At 34.9% G+C, this 18038-nt stretch overlaps 1 long non-coding RNA gene across 1 annotated transcript in view; it reads left to right on the forward strand.

Annotated features, from left to right (window-relative positions):
- The window catches only part of LOC123822137, a 212175-nt gene extending 195376 nt beyond the window's left edge, over positions 1-16799 (forward strand). Inside the window, exons 3-4 of the long non-coding RNA XR_006786224.1 lie at positions 13874-13923; positions 16673-16799. This is a non-coding gene — a long non-coding RNA (uncharacterized LOC123822137). The remainder of the gene's footprint in view (positions 1-13873; positions 13924-16672) is intronic.
- Positions 16800-18038: the final 1239 nt, after the last annotated feature.

Genomic DNA, 18038 nt, shown 5'->3' on the forward strand with positions numbered 1-18038 from the left:
TTAGATAAGTGCTTAATATAAGATGAATTTTCTTTACTTATTTATTCATCAATTAATTTATTCATCTATAATTCATCTAATAGATATTGAGAGCTCCGTTTGTCAGTCCAACAGTCTTCCCCCCCCACACACACATTTTATTCTGGTAGTTACCTACTTTTAAAATTTAATATTTATGTTATAATTTTTCCATTACCATTTAGTCCCCTTATACACCCTTTCCCCACCTGTAATCACCACACGGTAGTCCATGTCCATGAGTCTTTTTTCCTTTCTGCTCAATCCCTCCATCTTCTAACCTCCCACTGCCCCCACTAACTGTCATCTATGAGTTTGTCTGTTTGCTTATCAGTTCAGTTTGCTCATTAGGTTCCACATATGAGTGAAATCATGACATTTGTCTTTCTCTGACTGGCTTATTGCACTTTGCATAATGTTATCCAGGTCAACCCATACTGTCGCAAGGGTAAACTTTCCTTCTTTTTTTATGGCCAAGTAGAATTCCATTGTGTGAATGTCCCATAGTTGTTTTATCTACTCATCTGTTGATGGACACTTGGGCTGCTTCCATATCTTGGCAATTGTAAATAACACTGCAGTGAACATAGGGGTGCTTATGATGTTTCAAATTAGTGTTTTGGATTCCTTTGGATATATTCCCAGAAGTGGGATTGCAGGGTCAAAAGGCAGATCTATTTTTAATTTTTCAAGGTATAGCCATACTGCTTTCCACAGTGGCTGCACCACTCTTCATTCTCACCAACAGTGCCAAAGGATTCCCTTTTCTCCACATCCTCACCAGCACTTGCTCTTTGTTGATTTATTGATGATACCGTTTTGACAGGTGTGAGGTGATATCTTATTGTCATTTTTATTTGCATTTCTCTGATGATTAGTGATGTTGAGCATCTTTTCATATATCTATTGGCCATCTGTATCTTCTTTTCGAAGAAGTGGCTGTTCAGGTCCTTTGCCCATTATTTAATTGGGTTGTTTGCTTTTTTGGTGTTGAGTTTTGTAAGTACTGTATACATTTTGGATATTAACCCCTTATCAGATGTATCAGTGAATGTGTGTTTTCTTTATATTTTGTTGATGATTCCCTTTGCTGTGTAAAACCTTTTTAGTTTGATGTAGTACCATTTGTCTATTTTTTTCTTTGTTTCTCTTGCCTGGGGAGATATACCTAATAAAAATATTTCTACAGACAATGTCTGAGATTTTGATGCCTGTGTTTCCTTCTAGGATTTTTATGGTTTTGGGGTCTGACATTTAAGTCTTTGATCTATTTTGAATTCATTCTTTTGTGTGGCATAAGGAGGTGGTCTAGTTTCATTTTTCTGCATGTATCTGTCCAATTTTCCCAACACCATTTGTTGAGTAAATTATCTTTAGCCCATTGTATGTTCTTGCTTCCTTTGTCAAATGTTAATTGACTATAAAGGTGGAGGTTTATTTATGGGCTCAATATTCTGTTCCACTGATCTAGGTACCTATTTTTATGCCAGTACCAGACCGTTTTGATTACTGTGGACTTGTAGGATAGTTTGATATTAGGTAGCATGATTCCTCCAACTTTTTTCTTCTTTGTTAGGATCACTGTTGCTATGTGGGGCCTTTTTTGGTTCCATATAAGTTTTTGACATATTTGTTCTAGTTCTGTGAAATATGTCATTTGAATCATGATAGGAATTGCATTGAATCTATAGATTGCTTTGGTATTATGGACATTTTAATGATGTTAATATTTCCTATTCATTAACACATATGTGCTTCTACTTATGTGTGTCTTCTTCAATTTCTTTTTTCAGTGTCTTATAATTATCTGAGTACAGGTCTTTTCCTGGTTAGGTTTATTCCTAGGTATTTTATTTTTATTTTAGAAGCAATTGTGAATGGGATTGTTTTCTTAATTTCCATTTCTGTTAATTCATTATTGACATATAAAGATGCAGCTGATTTCTGAATATTAAGTTTGAATCCTGCTACTTTACTGAATTCATTTATCAGTTCTAGTAGTTTCTTGGTGGAACCTTTAGGGTTCTCTATGTACAATACCATTTCATCTGCAAATAAAGAAAATTTCACTTCTTCTTTTCCAATTTGGATGCCATTAACTTCTTTTTGCTTGATTGCTGTCATAGGACTTCCAGTACTATGGTGAGTAAGAGAGGTGAAAATGGACATCCCCGTCTCATTCCCAATCTTAAGGGAACACTTGTACTTTTTGTGCATTGAGCATGATGCTGGCAGTGGGTTTGCCCTATATGGCTTTTATTACATTTAGGTATGATCCCTCTATTCCCACTTTGCTGCAAGTTTTTATCATAAATGGGTTCTGGATTTTATCAAAAGCTTTATCTGCATCTATTGATATGATCACATGGTTTTTATATTTCATTTTGTTTATGTGGTGAACCATATTTATTGATTTGTGAATGTTGTACTGACCTTGCATTCCTGGGATAAATCCTACTTGCCCATGGTGTATGATCTTTTTGATGCATTGCTGTATTCAATTTGCTAGTATTTCATTGAGGATTTTACCATCTATGTTCACTAGTGATATTGGCCTACAGTTTCTTTCTTTGCAGTGTATTTATCTGGTTTTGGAATTAGGATAATGCTGGCCTCATGAAATGAGTTTGGGAGCTTTCCTTCCTCTTGAATTTTAAGAAGCAGTTTGAGAAGGAGAGGTGTTAATTCTTCTCGGAATGTGGGTAAAATTCACTTGTGAAGACATCTGGTTCAGGGCTTTTGTTGTTGGGAATTTTTTTATTACTTCTTCAATTTCATTAGGTGTAATCTGTCTTTTCAGATTCCTTCTAACTTAGTTTTGGAAAATTGCATATTTTAGGAATTTATCCATTTTGTCTAGGTTGTCCCATTTGTTGCCATATACTTGTTTATAACATTTTATTTACAATCCTGTGTATTGTTTTGGTGGCAGTCGTTATGTGTCCTCTTTCATTTCTGATTTTATTTATTTGGATCATTTCTTTCTTGATGAATCTGGTTAAGTCTTTTCCAATCTTATTTATCTTTTCAAAGAACCAGCTCTTGGATTCATTGAAAGTTTGTATTTTTTTCTATTTTATTTATTTATGCTCTGATCTTCATTATTTCCTTCCTTCTACTTACTTTGGGCTTTATTTGTTGTTCTTTTTCTAGTTCATTTAAGTGTGAAGTTAGATTGTTTATTTGTGATTTCTCTTGTTTGTTTTTTTTTTTGTTTGTTTTTGAGATAGGACTGTAGTGCTATGGATTTCCCTCTTAAGATTTCTTTCCCAGTGTCCCACAGATTTTGGATTGTTGTATTCTCATTTTCATTTGTTTAAAGGCATTTATTATTTCTGCCATGATTACATTGTTCACCCATTCATTGTTTAATAACATGTTATTTAGCTCCTATCTTGTTGCTTGTTTTCAGTGTTCTTCTTATGATTGATTTCTAGTTTCATAGCATTATGGTCAGGAAAGATGCTTGATATGATTTCAATATTCAGTTTTTAAAGATTTTATTTATTTATATTTAGAGAGGATGGAAGGGAGGGAGCAAGAAAGGGAGAGAAACTTTGATGTGCAAGAGGTACATCAATCAGTTGCCTCTCACATGTCCCCAACTAGGGACCTGGCCCACAACCCAGGCACATGCCCTGACTGAGAATCGAAGCAGTTACCTTTTGGCTTGCAGGTCAGCACTCAATCCACTGAGCCACACTAGTGAGGGCTGATTTCCATCTTCTTCAATTTATCAAGACTTTTTTGTGTCTTAACCTGTGGTTTATCCTAGAAAATGTTCCATGTGCACGTGAAAAGAATGTATATTTTGTTGCTTTGGGGTGAAATACTCAGAAGATATCAATTAAATCCATTTAATCTTGTGTGTCATTTAAGGCTGCTGTGTCCTTGTTGATTTTCTGCCTGGAAGATCCATCCATTGAAGTCAATGGGGTGTTAAAATCCCCAACTATGACTATATTTCAGTCAGTCTCTCCTTTTATGCCTATCCAGCTTTGCTTTACGTATTTAATTGCTCCTAGGTTGGGTTTGTAAATGTTTACTAGAGTTATATCCTCTTGTTGGTTTGTTCCCTTTATCATTATGTAGTGTCCTTCTTTGTCTCTTATTATAGCTTTGGTTTTAAAGTCTATTTTGTCAGATATAAGTACTGCTACCCCAGATTTTTTTCTTTCCCATTTGCATGAAGTATCTTTTTCCAACCCTTTACTTTTAGTCTGTGTGTATCTTTTGATCTGAGATGGACCTCTTAGAGTCAATGTGTATATTGGTCTTGTTTTGTTTTCTAATTTTAAAAAAAATCAGGTAATTTTTTAAAAGATTTTATTTTTAGAGAGAGGGAAAGGGAAGGAGAAAGAGAGGGAAAGAAATATCAATGTGTGGTTGCCTTTCAAGTGTCCCCCCTGGGGACCAGGCTCACAACCCAGGCATGTGCTCTGACTGGGAATTGAACTGGTGGCCCTTTAGTTTGCAGGCCTGTGCTCAATCCACTGAGCTACACCAACCAGGACTTGGTTTTGTTTTCTTATCCATTCAGCTACCTTCTGTCTTTTTGTCAGAGCATTTAAGCCATTTACCTTTAAGGTGATTATTGATAGGTAGTATGTAGTGCCATTTTATTGTTAGACTATTTTCCTTTGTTTTTCTTTTCTTTCTCTTCTTCTTCTTAAGGCAAGGCCTTTAACATTTGTTGCAGTACTGGTTTGTTGTTAACAAACTCTTTTAGCTTTTTCTTGTCTGGGAAGCTCCTTATTTCTCCTTCAATTTTAAATGATAGCCTTGCTGGGTAAAGTAGCCATGGTTGTAGGTCCTTGCTTTTCAGCACCTTAAATATTTCACACCACTCTCTTCTGGCCTGAAATGTTTCCATTGAGTAATCAAATGCCAGTCTAATTGGCACTCCCTTGTAGGACACTACCTGCTTTTCTCTTGTGGCTTTTAGAATTCCCTCCTTGTTTTTAAGCCTTGTCATTTTAATAGTGATGTGTCTTAGTGTAGGTCTTTTTGGGTCCAACTTGTTTGGGACTCTGAATTTCCTGGACTTGTGTGACTTTTTCCTTTACCGATTAGGGAGGGTTTTTGGTCATTATTTGTTCAACTACATTCTCGATCCCTTGCTCACCGTCTTCTCCTTCTGGTGTTCCCATGATGTGGATGTTGTTATGCTTGATGTTGCCCAAAATGTTCCTTAAGCTCTTCTCATTTTTTAAAAATTCTTTTTTCCTCTTACTGCTCTGCCTGCATGTTTTTTTCTACCTTGTCTTCCAAAACACTGATTTCATCCTCTACTTCAACTAGTCTACTTTTTATTCTGTCCAGTGTATTATTTATTTCAGATGTTGCATTCTTTATATCTGACTGGTCCTTTTTAACAGTTTCTATTTTTTTTGTGGTGTTGTGTATCTTTATAATCATTACCCTAAATTTTCTCTGATAAATTGCCTACCTCCATTTCATCTAGTTCTTCTGGAGAACTCACTTGTTCCTCAATTTGGCGTCTGTTTCTTTGTCTTCCTGTTTTGGCTGCTTCTTTGCATTTTCTTTTTTGGTGGGGGGAGAATGAGTGCATTTCTCCATTTTGGCCTGTTTACTTCATGGTTTTTAAAATATATTTTATTTATTATGCAATTACAGTTATTCCATTTCTCCTCTTTATTCCCCTCAGCCTTGCACCCCTCTCCCACTTGCATTCCCCCCAACCTTATTTCATGTCCATGGGTCATACATATAAGTTCTTTGACTTTTATATTTCCTATACTATTCTTAACCTCCCCCTGTCTATTTTGTACCTGCTATTTATGCTTCTTATTCCCTGTACCTTTTCCCCCACTCTCTCTCCACCCCCTCCCTGCTGAAAGACTTCCATGTGATCTCCATTTCTGTGATTCTGTTCCTGTTCTAGTTGTTCCCTTAGTTTGTTTTTGTTTCTTTTTTAGGTTCAGTTGTTGATAGTTATGAATTTGTTGTCATTTTATTGTTCATAGTTTTTTATCTTCTTTTACTTAGATAAATCCCTTTAACAACTCATATAATAAGGGTTTGGTGATGATGAACTCCTTTAACTTTACTGCTTCTTTGTATTTTCTGCCTTAGTTGTTAAGCTAATCAGTCATTAGACTGATCAGTTGTTAATCTGACCTTGCTATAATCAGCAGCTGGGCTTACGTACCACAGTATGGGACAGAGTAATTTCTGTGGGTGGGGCTATTGCTTCTCCTAAGACTAATGCCATTTGAGAGGAGTGCTCTGCCTGAGAAAGATGGCTCTTGCAATGAGGAATGATTCAGCACTGGGATCCTTGTGGCTGTTCCTTCAGTTCTCTCCTTAGAGCCTCCAACTCTAAACTCTTCTCAAGTGTCTCTAGTCCACTTTGCCCTCCCCCTGCCACAGCCCAGAGTAAGTGGTTGCAAATGACATTTTTGTGCTTTGGCCCTTTAAGAGGTTCTGCGCATCTGTAGTTGTCTCTCCCTGGCAGACAGTAACCCTGTTGTTTTTCACAGCTGATGTTATCTGGGTTCCTTTCTGGCTCTGGTGCTTATAGCCTGGGGAGCCCAGCTTGGGGTTTGGGCCCCACACTTCTCGGGCCCCTGCCACTGAAATATCCCTACAACACTTCAGCTGCTGCCCTTGGGGCTAAGCCAGCCCTCTTTCTTTCTCTCTGCACTCCCTACCAGTCCCACTGTGGTGAAATGTTTTTTCTGTCTGTCTGTCTGTCTGTGGTTATAAGGCTTCTCTCTAGCTAGTGTTCAGTTGGTTATTCTGGATGATTTCTCTGCAATTCAGTTGTGATTCCAGATTGGTCCTGAGAGGAGGTTAGTGTAGCTTCCACTTACTCCTCCACCCCCAGCAGTCTTTATTTCTGTGCTTTAGTTTACAGGCTAGAAGAAGAAATAACAGTGAACCAAAAACAATTATATGCCCTCTCCACACACACACAACTTCAAACTGTGGAAAGTCCTGTGGATAAATTTAGAGGGTAATATGAGAGAATGTAAAGTAAGTGTTGATTATTAGTTTCTATTTTCACTATTTACAATTTTGTAACATTCTGAAAACTGTTTAGAAAATTTGAAGTTTTTTATCATGGTTATGCAAATATTGTTCCAAATGTCATTAAATGGCTCAATATTCTTGTGAATATACAAAATTTTTTAAAAAGAAAGAACTTGAGTATGTACTGAAGCTCTTATGCTAGCTACTGTGAAAACAACTTATCATGTTTTGGAAACTGTTATTGGTATCCTGAATTTCAAATAATTACAAAAAATATTAAATAATAAATTTCCAATTTATGTTTTAGAATATGAAGATGAGTCTTTTGGGAGAGGTTATCTGGTAAGCTAACAGACCTCACATGGTCATACAGATGGGATTTTTGCTACTGACATCAGTTTTTCTTACTGTTCCTGGAAATAAGAGTGATTCCTATTCTAAGTAATACAAAAGAAAAGATGATATGGCTATGTCTGACTAAGATGTGTATATGGGGATTAGAGTATATGTGACTTCTATGTCTTTATTTTGGCATAATAGAATAGTTCTCTGTGTGTATGTGTGTGTTTGACCACTAGAGTGCTATTTTAAATGAGTATATAGAACTAGAGTCATTTGTGCTTGCTATGATTATTAGAGTAGAAGTTAGGGTGTTTACAAATGACTAAAAAATGTGTTTCTTTAATGTTTTCTAGTTCTTGTGGCCAAGGGTTTGTTAATCTAACATGCTTTCTTTAACCTCACAGAGGTTCTTATGGAGTCACCAGGTAGGGCTGGATTGTAAATTTGTGACATACTTCAGTAGAGGTGTCAGCTAACATGATGCATGGTTCATAATGAATAAAATTCCCACATCCTTGTATACTAATTTGTCAAATGGTACAAGCCTAGGATATAGACATGAAATTGTTCTATGCTTTTGTTAGGACTATTTTAATTGCAGATATTAGAAAACTCAACACAAACTGGTATAATCAATAACCACAAATAATTTAATTGACTTTTATAACTCAGCAGTCCAGATAAATGGTGCTTATGTGACTTTGCACAGTAACTAAGTCACTAGGTATCTAATTTATTTTTTTGTCTTTTGCTCCATCTTTTACAGTACTGGTGTTCTTTTTCAGTTGCACATAGTGATTCATAGATCTTCTTTTATAATTATTGCAGTCCAGCACCTCCTATTATCTCATCAATTCATGCAGAACAAGAAAGAAGATCTCTTTTCTGTGGTCTCCCTGGCTTGAACTGGGTTATGGGTCAGCTTTGAATACCAAAACCATAATGATGAGATGAATTGACTGTATTAAATTTGTTCAGCCCACCTCAAAAACATTGCTACTATACTGTGGGGAGAAATAGAATCCCTCTCCAAGAAAAATCAGGTTACTGTTGATAGAAGAAGTAAGCAATAGATGCTTCACATCCTAAAGTTTAGAGGCAACCACTAAAAGTCCCTATATAATGTATACAAAGTCTGATTATCTGTCAAATAGTCTCTTCCAACATGTCTCATGGACACTGAGACAATATTCTTATAACGTTCTTTCTCTTCCCCACTCTCTTGGTGCTTTTCAGAAGGAACTCTAGGATTACTCTCTTGGGTTTGCTGTACTCCTTCCCTTAAAACTGCAACTTTTCTTGTTAACCCAAGGCTCTCTAATCTGTCAGCCTCTACCCATATTACGATGCATATCAAATTCCTATTCTTTTATTTACCCACAAATTCAGTATTTGATGATCATTAGACAGAATCTCAGTGACCCATTGTAACTGGTCTCCATACCATTCTAAAAAGACTACTTTTCCTTTTCTTGAAAACAGATAGAAATCAGTTTTTATAAACAATAATTTCCTAATTTTTTCTTCTTGGATAAGAGGATATTTATTATTAACTAGACCTGGAAAAATATTTCTCTTATTTAATCAAAATGAGCAGAATGATAACTTAAATGCTAAAGGAAAAGGAGAAATTAAGTTTAACATTTATTTTCTGTTACAATATAACCAAATTATATCCTTGGTGGGAAGTGATGCAGAGGAAAGAGAAGGCTATCAATTACAAATTCATGCTAACTCTACTCAATTTTTCTGTTTTATGCTAACTCTACTCAACTTTTCTGTTTTAACGTGAGTCAATTAAAGGTTAAGGTAATAGTAATAATAGCAAACACACATAGAGCATCTACTATGTGTCAGGCAATATTGAATTATGTATCTATATATCTATATATCTAATTCTTATATATATCTAATATATATCTAGTTCTTACAATAGTTCTATGAGGTAAGTAATGTCATTATTCACATTTTTAAGAGAACTGTGTCACAGATTGGCCAAGTCACTGGGGCCAAAGGCATATAATGTGTGTCAGAGTTGGGTTGAGTATCTGGACAGTTTAGTTTCAGAATCTATATGCTTCCAATACTATGTTTCATTATGAATGCTTAAGTTTTCTGAGTTCATAGCAAGGCAAAAAGTGACTTAGATGAAATGATAGAATATGAGATCAGAAAGATGTTTTCATTTACTTTATTTTTTAATACTAGATTAAGATTCAGGACAAGCTTATTTAGGGAGAACCTGAGACTTTGGTCTATTTATGTGGTAATTATAGGGAATGCCAGCTAAGTTTGCATCCCACTTGGTATTGTGAAAACTAAGATGGGAACATTAAGTTTAAAAATGTGATAAACTTTAAGGTCCTTTAGCCAAATGTCCTATTATTCTCGTATTGTCCCTAGAGGTTCAATTTATTTTTCTGTGAGAATCTAAGGCTTGGTTAAGAATTTTGGGAAACAGGCAGAAAATAAACAAAATGTATCTTTCAATAATTCTATTTTTTTTTGGTTCAGTTACAGTTGTCCCACCTTTTCCCCCATTGCATCCCCCTACCCCTATCTCCTTACCCTATTCCCACAGTCAATCTCCCTGCTATTTTCAATGCCCATGAGTCCTCTGTTCATGTTCCTTTCCTTGCTGCTTCCCCTTCTTTTCTGTTATTCCTCTCTTTGCTCCCCTCTGGTCACTGTCAGTTTTTTCTTGATTTCCAAGTCTCTTGTTCTATTTTGCTCATTTGTTTGTTTTGTTGATTAGGTTCCACTTATAGGTGAGATCATATGGTATTTCTCTTCGACCGCCTGGCTTATTTCATTTAGCATAATGCTTTCCAGTTGCATCCATGCTTTTGCAAAGGGTAGGAGCTCCTTCTTTCTTTCTTTCTTTCTGCTGTGTGGTATTCCACTGTGTAAATGAACCACAGTTTTTTGACCCACTCATTTACTGATGGGCACTTAGGCTGTTTTTAGCATTTGGCTACTGTAAATTGTGCTGCTATGAACATTCTTTGTTGTGTCTTTGTGGATCTTTCAATAATTCTTAAAAGTTGATTGATGTAAACTCTATAGAAAAAAGTAGAAATGAATTAACCTATGTTACATGCTATTAAAATTGTCTATTTTCACTAAAGATATATATATTTATATATAAATTTGTTTATATATAAAATTTCCTATTAAACAGCTGATGAACTTGGACAAATGTATTTGAGTTCAGGAAAAAAGACTGAATGTATGTGGAAAAGCATTAAGCTTCATTATTTTTATGAAAAACAATGATTTTTATTATAAATAAGAAATACTTAAGGGCTATTAAGACAAAGTCTGCTGTATATATTTTTAATGATTCAGAAACTAATTGTTAGCATATGATAAAATAAGCTATGCATTTTAAAATGTAATTGTTTACATGATTTATTTCCTTCAGTTGTAAATGTGTAGTTTATTTTAGAAAGCTTACCATCTAAAGTTTTGGAGTTTTATGTTTATATCTGGAAATAAATATTTAAGTTATAGGTTGATAATACAAAAATTGCATTCATTACTTATGTTGCCAGATGGTTAGATTTATTCCATAAATCATAACTTCTAAAATCCATGAAGTTAAAAGTTCCTGCCATCAAATTTCATATTAATTTTAAATTTGTACGAGTCTTAGAAATATCCATGGCATCAAATCAACTGAAATTTTTCCTCATTTATATAATTCAAGGAACACACTTAATGTAAATTATTGATAGCATCTATATGTCTGAATATATAAAATACACCACTTCTCTACCCCTTGAGGACAGCTAGCACTTCTTGGAAACATTTCTCTGCTCTGCAACTATTGCACTATCAGTCAATAAACATGTTCTTATGGATCTGAGGACTGGAAGTAATCTACAAGGTTTGTTTGTATGTCAGCCCCAAACTGGGATATAAATGAGATTGGTCTTGTTTTCTCTTCCTTCGTTTTTATTTTGGGCTCCCCTGCTATAATGCCTAATTTGATACCCAGGGATTTGATGTTACCATAGGCTATTCAAAGTTCTCTTGTTCACTTCAACTGGACCCACTCACCCACCTCAGAAGCAGTACTGCTTCCATTCTGTCTTTACCTTGTTCCCAACAGACCCACTGAAGATTCTCCCATTGCCTAGATGATTATGAAGCATTCCATTGGCAGAGGGATGGAGAATTAGCAAAATCTTCTCCAGATAGTGTTTGGGAAAAAGGTTTGAATGATTTGCAAATGGATATATGATAAAATAAAATGTTAAAAAAATTGTGGTGCATAGACATTTTACAATAATGAAAATAGTTAGTTCTTTCTTATTTCATGGCAAGTCATTTGCACAGTGAGTTTTTTCCTACAGTGAGATTTAAGTCTATTTTATCTTCCCACAATTATTGATAGATTCTATTAAATATCAATAAGCCAAAACCAATTCAAAGGCTGCAAATGAACAGGTGGTTGATCAGCTTATTTAAAAACAATATTTTGATTTTAAAAGTAATTTTTATCCCTGGCTGGCGTAGCTCAGTGGATTGAGCACGGGCTGGGAACCAAAGTGTCCCAGGTTCGATTCCCAGCCAGGTACATGCCTGGGTTGCAGGCCATAACCCCCAGCAACTGCACATTGAAGTTTCTCTGTCTCTCTCTCTATCTCCCTCCCTTCCCTCTCTAAAAATAAATAAATAAAATCTTTAATTTAAAAAAAGTAATTTTAAATGTATTATGAAAATTAAGAAAATTAAAAAGAAACGTAAGGAAAATATTCCTGAGATCAATATTCCTTTGATTTCAGATACTATGGGGAAACCATTTTTAAGTGTTTAACACATTTTTTTTAGTACAACTTCTATACAAGTTCCTACATAGCTAAAATCATGCTGACTATATAACAAATATCATTCAGTTTATGTAACATTTTATTGTGATGAAAAAGTCCTTTTATTGGGCTCTGTGTTCATTGACTCTTGTATTATAATTTACTTATGTAATATTTATTTTGTGTGGTCTGCATTTTTCCTTATTAATAATGCTATAATAAACATCTGATAATACATGCAAATAGAACATTTTTAACCATAAGTTACTTTTTTTGTTTACATAGAATTTATGGCCAGATCAGTCTCCTGAATCTTTACTTAAGCTAGTCTTGAGCCAGGTTTACACCATGTTATCCTTACACAGTTGGTTTATTTTTCTCCTAAATTAGGACTTTACCTTTTTTCTTATTCAGTTTTGTTGTTTGAACCCATCATCTGTCAAAGTGCTCCTGAATCTCAATTTTGTCATTTTATATTTTAGCTATCTGATTCAATTTTATAATTTATACAGATTTAGTATTCATATCTTTTATATTCTTGTATAAATATCTTTTATAAGAAATAATGAAAGACTAAGCCCTGTGTGGAATGCCCAGAAACATTATGTTCTAGGTTGACCTCTATATTTAATCTTACTATCATTTTTGAGTTTGGAATGTCAGCCTGTTCATTATAGGCTCACTAAATCCATATTACTCAGGTTTCTCCACAGGAACATCACTGCTTACTTACAGAATTTAAATCCCACTGTATATATAGTATTTGCTACAATACCAGCCTATATAATATAATCTCTGGTAGAGGGCAGAAATTCATCTTTCTCCTCACATTAGAGTAGGAGGCTTTACATTTAATAGGTACTCCAAGAATTTTTCTTGAATGAGTGAACATGGATACTAGCATGAGTATCCTTACTTACTCTTAATAATGCTTTTTTAAAAGCTTCACATAGCATCTATATTTACCCTTCTCCAGAATTCCAAGATTCTCTCCAAATCTTCCATTTATAAAAATTAAAATTTACAAATTTATTCATAATATTTTTATGATGTAATTGATCTGTGCCTAAACAACTGAACTTATGAAAGTGGCCTATTACTGTCTCAAATTTCAAATTCCTTTCTCTCTTTTAGTTTTATCTCTTCTCACATAAGATGACAGAAGCCAAATACAAGTTGAAGAACATACTCTTCTGTGAACCTTTCAAAGAACTTTTCAGACACTGACAATGGTTTCTACTTGTTCTTATGCTATAGGAAGTTTTATGAGTCTCTATAGTCATCATAAGTTGCTTATTATCCTGAGCCCTAACTTTCTTAGTAGTCTATCAGATTTTTTTGGTGTTTTCTTGATTAAGACATCTTCATCTTATTCTAAAATGGGCTAAGGGGAAATGTCTGTGCAGTGGTAAACTGGACAACTGGTTGGTTTATTGCTTCTCTTCCAGTTGGTAAGTGTCCATGCCATGCTGACTGTTGAATATGTTGACTATAATCCTGTCACTTTAAAAGCCAGATCACATAAACCAGCTTCCTCAGGAGCTATGTTGTTCTTTATTGTTTGTACATCTTTTTTTCCCCTTTCAGGTTAATGAATAGAGTTTTATTTCTTAAGATTACTGAATCATATGTATGGAAGTTTTCTGAGTTACCTTTAAATATTTCAATTATGTTACTCTTCTTCTTTTTGATGTTTTCTATAGATAATGACTGTCTTCATGAACACTTAACCAATGAAAAGTAATAAACTAAGGTAATTATCTGTCTAGTTTAATATGTATTTTATATGATGATTCATATTGCATCTTTTATTTTTGGTAGATAAGTACTATGTCTATTAAATAAAATTAAAAATATAAAGCATCTGTTAAACTCTTTGTAAATTTAGAGTGTGCACTCCAAATTACAAATGCTTTGTTGTGTTTCTAGTAGAGTATTCTGGATGACAAAAAATACTAATGATCACAAATAGTTTTTTTCCTGAATATCAGCTTCATATTTATTATTAGACTTTAATTCCAGGGGGTTTAAAATAATCTTTTATTTTCAGTGTAGGAGATGTTGATCTGAATAATAGAATTTGAAACTTGGTTTTATTAATTAATTAAATGAATTTAATGCTCAAAGATTTATCTTTATCAATAATAAAGCAATAAAATAATAAATGATATATTCTAGGCAAGATGGATGCATAGATAGATACACTTCATTTCATCACATAAACAAAAGAGGGACAACAACCAATTTAAAAACAAAAACCAGAACTGCCAGAAAATTAAATTGTATGGGAGTCCAACAACCAAGGAGTTAAAGAGGAAACATTCATCCAGACTGGTAGGAGGGGTGGAGACTGTAGCTGAGGTGGAGAGGATGAGCTGCAAGGTGGTGGCTGCTGGAATGAGTGGCCAATGCAGTGGCTGGCATACTGGGCAGTCCCACATTTCATGTGCAGAAAACTGGGAGGAACAACTGGAGAGTGAGCTAAACTGAGCAACCCAGGGTTCCAGCATGGGGAAATAAAACCTCAAACCCTCTGACTATAAAAATATGTGGGGGTTGTGGTAGGGGAGAAACTCCCAACCTCACAGGAGAGTCCATTGGAGGGACCCATGTGGTCCTGGAATGTAAACAAACCCACCCACCTGGGAATCAGCACCAGAAAGGTGCAGTTCACTTGTAGGTCACAAGAAAAAGTGGCTGAAAGCCAGAAAAAGCCAAGCAAATGACATTGTTCCATCTCTGACCCCTCCCCCAAATACAGAGCCACAGTGCAGTGAAGTGGGTTGCCCCACCCTGGTGAATATCTAAAGCTCCACCCCTTATAATGTAATAGGTGTGCTGAGACAAAGAAATATGGCCCAAATGAAAGAACAGATAAAAACTCCAGAAAAAGAATTAAACAATGAGAAGATAGCCAACCTATCAGATGCAGAATGCAAAACACTGGTAATCAGGATGCTCACAGAAATTACTGAGTACGGACAAAAAATAAAGAAAGTGAAGGCTATACAAAGTGGAATAAAGAAAAATATACAGGGAACCAACAGTGAAGGGAAGAAAAACAGGACTCAAATAAACAATTAGAACAGAAGGAAGAAATAAATATTCAGCTGAAACAGAATGAAGAAACAAGAATTCAAAAAAAATGAGGAGAATCTTAGGGAACCCCTGGGACAACTTTGAACATTCTAACATCCAAATCAAAGGGGTGACAGAAGGAGAATAAGAAGAGCAAGAAATGGAAAACTTATTTGAAAAAATAATGAAAGAAAACTCTTCAATTTGATGAAGGAAATAGACTTCCAGGAAGTCCAGGAAGCTCAGAGAGTCCCAAAGAAGTTGGACCCAAGGAGGAACACATTAAGACACATCATAATTACATTCCCCAAGATTAAAGAGGGGTGAATGTTAAAAGCACTAAGAGAAAAGCAGAGAGTTATCTACAGAGGAATACCATAAGACTATCAGCTGATCTATCAAAAGAAAACTTGCAGGCAAGAAGGGGCTGGAAAGAAGTATTCATTCATGAAGGCAAGGACCTACATCCAAGATTACTCTGTCCAGTAAAGCTATCATTTATAATGGAAGGGCAGATAAAGTGCTTCCCAGATAAGGTCAAGTTAAAGGAGTTCATCATCACAAAGCTCTTACTATATGAAATGTTAAAGGGACTTATTTAAGAAAAAGAAGTATGTCAAAACTATGAGCAGTAAAATGACAGCAAACTCACAACTATCAAAATCTGAACCTATAAAACAAAAACAAAAACTAAGCAAACAACTAGAACAGGAACAGAGTTAGAGAAATGGAGATCACATGGAAGGTTATCAGTGGGGAAGGGGAGGATGGAGAATAGGGGGAAAGGTACAGAAAATAGGAAACATAAACTATAGGTACAAAATAGACAGGGAGAGTTTAAGAATAGTATAGGAATTGGGGAAGCCAAAGAGCTTATGTGCATGACCCATGGACATGAACTAAGGGGGAGGAATGCTGGAAAGAGGAGATGTAGAGTGTAGTGGGATAAAGGGAAGAAAAAATGGGACAACTGTAATAGCATAATCAATAAAATACACTTAAAAGTAATATAATACCAATCTCACTGTTTTATGCAGTTTCAATGGTATATTAGTTGTTAAACTGTCATTGTTATTATTTAGAAAATGGCAGAGAACTTTTTAAAAATCTACTTTGCTATTTAGTATATTACTCATTGTTACTATTGGTTTGAAAAAAATAAGTTCTCATAACTTTATTAGGAGACTAAGGGTAGGTAAGTGGCTATTAATTTTGTAAGCAAGGGAGAGAAGCCTCACAAAATGTATTTTGTTATTATGGGTGACTCACAACTTTCAACCTTCACTATTGAATGAAATGACCTTCACAGGTTATTTAGTAAATAGTACTTAAATTATGCTTGGGTTGCAAGGAGTAAAATGGATGACATTAGTCTGGCATGACATTTCCTGTGAAATCAGTGTAACTTTTATTTTCTCATTTAGGTTTCACTGAGTGAAGAATGCAATTTCAATTGAGCACTGAATTGGAGATTCTGAGAACTAGGGTTTTATTACCAGCTCCATCACTGACATAGAGTGGGACATTAGGAAAACATTACTTTTCTGCTCTGAACATCAGAATTCCCTTCTTTAAAATAGAAAAAAAATTGGTGGCTTGGAAATGATGTTGGATTTGGAAAATACAGGTACACTCAATGTTCCAGAGCATTTCTTAATGAAATTTATGCTGTGTTCACAATGCAAAGAAATAACAAATAAGTATATATGTAAATAGTGATGATAATGATGATAAACAACTACAAAGGGAATTACATCAGCCAGTGTAACCATATTTATGCAGCAAGCCGTGTTGTGTTATGGAAGTGGAAGAGCAAAATCATCTGTCCCCTTCAGGAGCATGGGCAGCGATCCGCATTAGCCCTCTCCAGTGTGATCCAAACTGCCATCACTATCTGAAGAGGATGACCTGAGTGTTTGATCTTGGTCCTTGTATGCAGTGGTGCAGTGGTATCATTCAGTATTTGTATGCATATGCAGCCATGTAATTTAGTATATTTGCAGATCTACAAACTGTGGATTAAAGGGATGTATGTAAAACAAGTCAGAGAAGAAAAATTGGGATGAAATAAGTCAAGAGAGAAACAATTTTTATCAACAATGAAATGATTCTAAACCAGTCTTCTGACCCATCAGGAGATTTTGGAAAGAACTAGAGACCAAGAATACAGTCAGGAGGCTAGAGAGGCAAACAGACACAATAGGGAGTAGATGAACTATTGTCTGTTGTTCCTGTGGATGTGCCAGGGTGAGAAGGATGTGCATGTGAAGAAAAGAATAACTGAACTGCAAGGAGAGTTTTTCCAAGTCTTTAACTTAAACAGAAGGAGCTTTTAATCAGATCCATGCTGAGTCTCAGCTGTTTAGGATAAATCAAGGCGAGTCTGGAAGTGGTCTTAATATCTTGAGAAGAAGGGGGTAAGGCATAGGCCACCAGAGAATGTCAGCAAATAAGTTTAGTGACATTTCTAGTTGTTAATGTCTTTGGCTATTCATGTATCCTATCAACATACATTTACATGATTTTAACCCACTAAATAGAACTATATTTAAACATACATATTTATTATCGAAGAAATCTGGAATACTAAGTAGGTGAAAATATCAAAGAGCAATCTAGAGAAAAGAAGCAATGAGGTATCACTAAGTGCAATAAATCACAAGTCAGAAAAGAATATAATAAAACAAAAAATTTTTTAAAGATCCTTTTATACATAGAAAGAATTTTGGCTTTTAAATAATGGTAGACATAATTGGGTATTTTTTGTTGTTAGGATGATTTGTTTGAAAC

This window comes from Phyllostomus hastatus, unplaced genomic scaffold (genome assembly GCF_019186645.2).
Source record: "Phyllostomus hastatus isolate PE091 unplaced genomic scaffold, TTU_PhHast_1.1 phas_contig_40, whole genome shotgun sequence".
NCBI lineage: Eukaryota > Metazoa > Chordata > Mammalia > Chiroptera > Phyllostomidae > Phyllostomus > Phyllostomus hastatus.